Here is a 6,834-nt window from a genome sequence, read left to right as displayed (position 1 = left end):
GCAAGTGCTTGAAAACAATGGCCACGGTGGTTTCAGTTGTACACTTTTCATATACCTCAAGGCTTTTCTCAAAGAAGTCAGAGCGCTAGAGAATTGATTCATCACATAACTATCATGTGGCAGTAGTTGCACTGAGTGTTGTAGATGCTTCGTAGTGCTCTGCACTTTTGCATTCCTACTCGTAGAAGTGAACATAACAGTCATCATTGGACACCTTCCTTCATCATCTGAAGTACGATGACCAACTAGAGCTACACAGGAGAAACTGGATTGGTATGTGTTCCATGGTTCCATGAACATAGAATGAGGGTCCCAACGATAAGCACTTTCGAGTGGTTGTGATATGTAATATGCACAAGAATGTAGAGTCTGATAGTTCACTCTCTCCCTTTGTGTTCCTTTTGAACCTTCAATGCTGCAAAATTCCAAATAACTCGGACAACCTGAAGTCGTAATCAAGGTTCTACTACAAAGATATTTTCCTCCTCGTTGCCTTGCCTAAATTCTCTGGACTAGTTGGTGGCCACAGGAATATTATTGGAGTACCCGGTAGATATTGCCAGATAGCATCAACTTGCAAATGACTGAAAATCTCTTACACACCAATCAGTTTACGGAAATAAACTTAAGATTCCACATCACTGAATGGTAATGGAACTAGCCTAACACTGGACCTGAAACTTCATGTGACTGGTGATGTGTACCTAAATATGTCTCCTCGTGATAAACTACAACTGATCATAGTTGAGAGACGGTCATGGCCTTGGTCTGAATGGATGCTCCATGTTTTGACCCACAATCGCAAAGGCGGCAGACATGGCTCGTGTCCGATTCCTGGTTGTACTAGAGGCAAACGTCGGGTTGTGCTCTTTAACAATGTGATCGCTATATTCTGCGTGTTCAATCAGTGATGGGTGCCATAGGTGTTATGAATGATCGAGGTGAACCAAACTGGATGAGGTATAGGTTGGAGGAAGTATACCCATAGCAAACAGAGGCTTCATCCAGACGCTCACAGGGACGGGGCATTCTGCCGAGCATGTGGTCGGCGCCGGTGCAGCGAGGTTGCTAGAGACACTGAGGATGATGTTGTGGTCCCTCTCGCTGGCTACCGGGTTGGAGGTGTTGATGGACGGTAGTTGTGAGTCATCGAGCTCCAGTACGCCAGCCTTGGGATCAACGTCGGTGATGTTGCCACCGTGGTGATGACCTCGGCTGTAGAGGCGGTGTTAGTGCCGATTGAAGGCACACGCATGATCTGCTCGACCTCCTGGTGGAAGAGATCAACCGCGGGCTCGAGGAAGACGGTTGTGATGGTGTCGTGGAACTCTTAGACGCTGGTCAGACACACCGTCGAACAGGTGGCGGGCGCCATCTCGATGCAGACCGTGCTTTCATCAGGGGCGACCGTGGGGTCCTCCTCGGCTTGATGGTGGTGGAGAAGGTGGAGGGGGCGACCGTAGGGACGCTATCATCGTTGATGATGCCGCCATCGGCTGCCATGCCCATTGGATGCACTCACTGTCGGGTCGATACGCCCGCGAGGAGCTTGGAGAGAAGCACATAATGCTACCAGTCCATGGTCCGCGCGTACCGGTCATCTAGGTAGGCATTGAGATCCGGATGCATGGTGGTGGAAGAAAATGACAAACTGAAAAAATTTGGGCGAATTTGGGAGGAATGAGAACGATGCCAGAAGTTAGCGTCCCACTTGATAATTGATCGGTAATGCCCAATTACACAGCTAGGTAGCTAATTTTGGATACAATGGCAGCATGAAAGGGGGTTCAGAGGAGAGAGACGGGGTGGGAGAAGAAGAGGACATGTCGTGCCTTTGCCTGTTTCGTCTGGATGAATCGTTAGCTACTTCTCCTCGAGGTACTTGTAGTCGATCGCAGTTGCTAGCGTGCAGTCGGGCCCAACCCATGTATGAGTCCGTCGGCAAGCCCACATACAAATGCACGTAGGAAAGGTCCCTAACACAACCCGATAATCCGACCCTATCGACCTGAATGGATAGGGTATGGATCGTCATGTTCCTCTATGAGTTTTAGAGTGTGCTTGGATTCAAGAAACTAAAACTAGTCTGACTAAAACTAGTTTTTTTAAGAGGCTAAAGTTCTAAGCACCCCTGACTAAAAAGAGGCTAAAATTAGTCTTGAGGCTAAAATCTTTTAGTAAGGGGTACCCCTACTAAAATGTGCATTAGTCCTCTCTCTCCTCATTTAACTTCTCATGCAAGTTCTGGATTGAAGGGTTTGGAGGATAATAAATGCTCATTAACTTGATTTTAGTCTCTTTAGTATTTAGATCCAAGCATGGGTGAGGCTAGCAAGTTTTAGTCCCACTACTTTTAGTCATGGGACTAAAACATATCCAAGCACCCTCTTATTCATGGATAATCCGATTAATTATGGATAGGGTATATGCATAAACTTATGTTCATGGGTTATGTGATGGATGGTCCGATTATATGACGTGTGGGTCTCTTAACACAAAAAAGGTTAGCTAAGTAGTGATATATTCCAAGTGCACTACAAGCCTTGACGTTCAATACACATAGATTCAACGTCAAACTCAAAGTCGAAGCCCACTCCACGGTGTAGCTTAAACGTATGATACTACTTTTTTTTATTCAGCCAAAACAAAAGTAGTATACATTTTTTTTTAGAAATCTCGCCCACTTTATTGATTCAAAACGATGTTTATAGGTACAAGGGTTGAGTCATGAGGAATGCACAACCAAACATGCCTACCTACTGCTAGAGTACAAGTAAACTTGGCGAGATTGTGGGCCTCAAAATTGAAATTTCTATGTCCGAAAACAAAAGAACGAGAAGGAAAAATACCTTTACTAGCTATTATTTCATGTACGATGGCTCATGTGGACCTCTAGTCCCCTCATTGATCTCTTTCACCACTCCGTGCCAATCAGATGCCACCACAAAATGTTCGATTGATAAATCTTCTGCTAGTGATGTAGCCTCCATGCATGCGAAAGTTTCTAGGATAGTAGGATCGGTAGTTCCTCAAAAAACCATCACTCAAGAGCCCAAATAATTGTCGTCGTAATCTCTGCATAAAGCTGCTATAGCTCTTCCACGCCCATTTCTTGTCACTGCACCATCCGCGTTCATCTTCATCTGACCCACAGGAGGGCGTAACCATTGATGAGGCTGGGGTGAAGATGCCCGAGGAGCTGCTGGTCTCACCACCTTGGGCTTAATATGCTCAAGCTCCCCTAAGAACATATTTATAAAAGAAATAGTCCATTGTGGTCTCTAGAAAATTCCTTCATATATTGCCTTATGGCTTGCATACCATATTGACCATAGTGTTACCACCATCAATATGAAACTCGCATGCGGTAATGACTCGTGGAGTTTAAAAATCCACGTATACACGTTTATGCATGTGTGTAGTATGTTAGGAAACTTGTAATCCTGTCGCACTCTTTCTCTCTTAGATTTTGCTTTCTGCAAATAAACCGAACCACGTAGCGTGAGGTTGTTCACGTCCTGGTCAGTAGCTAGGTAGGTTTGCACGTCGCTGCGTCTAGCTCGTGGGATGGCGCGAGCTCCGGCTGTAACGACGGAGCCTTGAGCGTGGTCAAGGGACATGGGATGGCGCGTCCGCATAACTTGGTCATGACGCAAGATTAGGATCTTCTGTTAGTCTTGAGCTGTTAAATAAACGAAGGAACAGAAAATTTGTGCAAGTTGCAAGCAACGCAAAAGCCTCTCTCTCTCGTGTGTGTGTGTGTGTCTTCATCGCCCGAGTTCTTCCCTTGTGCAACTCCAACAAGTGGCATCAAAGCCTCCGATCAAGGGTCGAGAGCCATGGCCGACGGACGAGGTTCGCACGCGCCGGGAGGGACGCTGGTGGCGGATCAACGCTCCCGCGCGCAGAGCCGCGGGAGGAGTCCGACGCGGCATGGAGGCCGTGCCGTGATCATCCGAGAGGGCGCCAGGGAGGCCAGTGGCGGCGACGTCGTCTGGCCCACGCTGACATGGATCAACTATGCCGAGTGGTCCGTGGTCATGATGGTGAACCTGCAGGCGAAGATGCTCCGGGACGCGGTCAAGACGGGGGGATGCCCCGGTCTGCGAGGATCGCAGTGCATTGGCGGCGATACTGCGCTCCACACCGGAGGAGATGCACGCATCACTCGCCAACAAGGAGACGACAAAGATGGCGTGGGACACCATCAAGATTCAGCGCGTCGGCGTTGAGCGCGTCCGAGAGGCGAACGCGTAGAAGCTCCGCAAGGAGTTCGAGGCCATCTCGTTCCGGGATGGCGAGACGGTGGATGAGTTCTCCATGCGTATCTCAGGGCTCGCCGGCACTCTTCGCTCGCTCGGGGACACACTTGAAGAGGTAAAAGTGGTTCGTAAGTTTCTGCGTGCTGTTCCTGCCAAGTACGCTCAGGTGGCCATCGCCATCAAGAACATGCTCAACGTCACCACCATGTCGGTTGATGAGCTCACTGGCCGGCTTCGCGTCGTCGAGGAGCGCTTGAAGGAGGACAACAACGACGGCGGCTCGGGTGGCTGCCTGCTCCTTACTAAAGAGGAGCGGTACGCCCGCCTGAAGAACAAGGAGCAGGGTGGCAGCTCCTCTGGTGGCAACGGCGGACGTGGCCGTGGCCATGGTCGCGGGGCCGGGCGCAACGGTGGCGGACGAGACAAGGCACCGCAACGGAACGACAAGTGCCACAACTGTGGAAAATGGGGGCACTTCGCCGGCGAGTGCCACAGCCCACACCAGCAGTGGGGTGAAGGAGGCGAGGAGGCCCACTGTCACGCCGAAGATGCGACCCTATCCTGAATTTAGCACGAGGGCCTCGTCAGGGATAGAAGCGCATCTCGTCGTGTCGCAAGAATGGATATCGTTACAAGTACATGTACTGAAAAGAAGAGATATATAAAGAGTTGGCTTACACTCGCCACAAGCTACATCAGAGTCACATCAGTACATTACATAATCATCAAGAGTAAGAGCAGGGTCCGACTACGGACGAAAACAAACGACAAAAGAAGAAAGACGTCCATCCTTGCTATCCCAGGCTGCCGGCCTAGGACCCATCCTAGATCGATGAAGAAGAAGAAGAAGAAGCAACTCCGAATGAACACACAATGCGCTCGCGTCACGTAACCTTTACCTGTACCTGCAACTGGTGTTGTAGTAATCTGTGAGCCACAGGGGACTCAGCAATATCATTTCCAAAGGTATCAAGACTAGCAAAGCTTAATGGGTGAGGTATGGTTAAGTGGTGAGGTTGCAGCAGCGGCTAAGCATATATTTGGTGGCTAAACTACCGAGTACAAGAATTAGAGGGGGAAGATCTACGCATAGCGGACGTGAACTACAGATGATCAAATGAATGATCCTGAACACCTACCTACGTCAGACATAACCCCACCGTGTCCTCGGTCGGAGAAAGAACTCACGAAAGAGACAGTCACGGTTACGCACACAGTTGTCATATTTTAATTAAGTTAACTTCAAGTTATCTAGAACCAGTGTTAAACAAAGTATCCACGTTGCCACATAACCGCGGGCACGGCTTTCCGAAAGATTTAACCCTGCAGGGGTGCTCCAACTAGTCCATCACAAATTACCACAAGCCGCATAGAAATCCTCAATCACGAAGCTCGCGATCTCGTCGGATTCCCTAGTGGAAGACCTCAACTCTGAGATTACCCAAAGCATCACCGGAATCCCGATGCACAAGATATCTCGTCAAAGGTCAAACTAATCCAGCAAGGCCGCCCGACGTGTCGACGTACCCGATAGGAGCCGCGTATCTCGTTCTCAGGACACGACGGATGGAACTAGCTACGAGTGCCAAACCTCGAGTTTCCTTGCGGTGGCCCCGCAGGCAGACCGTTTGGTACCAACACCATCAGCACTGGCCCCCCTGTTTATGTAAAATTACTCCTCGGGTAGCGCTAACTCCCTATGCATTTCAGTTTATCAAAATTATTATGTTGGGCAAATGTAGAACCAAAGTTGGGCCTTGCCAGACCAGCTTTAATCTAAAACGAATTATCAAGGGGGTCCCCATAACAACCCCGATCGTGTTAGGAGCGCTCAATTATGGAACATAACACCGGTAGCCGAAACTAAGGGGGCAAAGGTGGAACAAAACACCAGGCTAGAAAGGCCGAGCCTTCCACCTTTTACCAAGTATATAGGTGCATTAAATTAAATAGCATTTAAATATGGTGATATAACAAGGAACCCATGCTTTCACATGGAAGCATCTGCACCTGCAACTAGCAACGCTAACACAGGGTTAAGCAAGCGGTAACATAGCCAATCAGTGGTTTGCTAGGTTGAACAGGTTGAAGGTTTCATGGCATTGTTGAGAGGCTGACATTTAACATGTGGTAGGCAACGAGACATCATCGATAGAAGCGATAAAACTAGCATGGCAATGTTAGTAATGGTATCTGGGGAATGATCATCTTGCCTGAGATCCCGCTTGGAAGAAGAACGCCTCCGTGAAGCAGATGAACCGACGTAGTCGAACGGGTCCTCACAATCCGGCACGATGCGGAACTCTATCGAGACGAAGCAAACCGGAAACAAGAATCAACACACGATATTCACCACACGATGCACAACACAAATGATGCATGAGCAGCTGAATACATGCAAGTCACGGCATGCCAATTCACACAATCAAACACTACACGTTAAGTGAAGTTCAATATGCAACGAGTTGCATATTGACGAAACTTCACATATGAATTATTTAGTTCACTCCCGAATAGATACACGGCAATATTAAATGTGGTTAAACATGTCAAGAGGTGAAGCGCAATCAAT

Source organism: Hordeum vulgare, chromosome 4H (assembly GCF_904849725.1).
Source record: "Hordeum vulgare subsp. vulgare chromosome 4H, MorexV3_pseudomolecules_assembly, whole genome shotgun sequence".
NCBI classification, from domain to species: Eukaryota; Viridiplantae; Streptophyta; class Magnoliopsida; order Poales; family Poaceae; genus Hordeum; species Hordeum vulgare.
Note: the sequence above shows the minus strand (reverse complement) of the source record.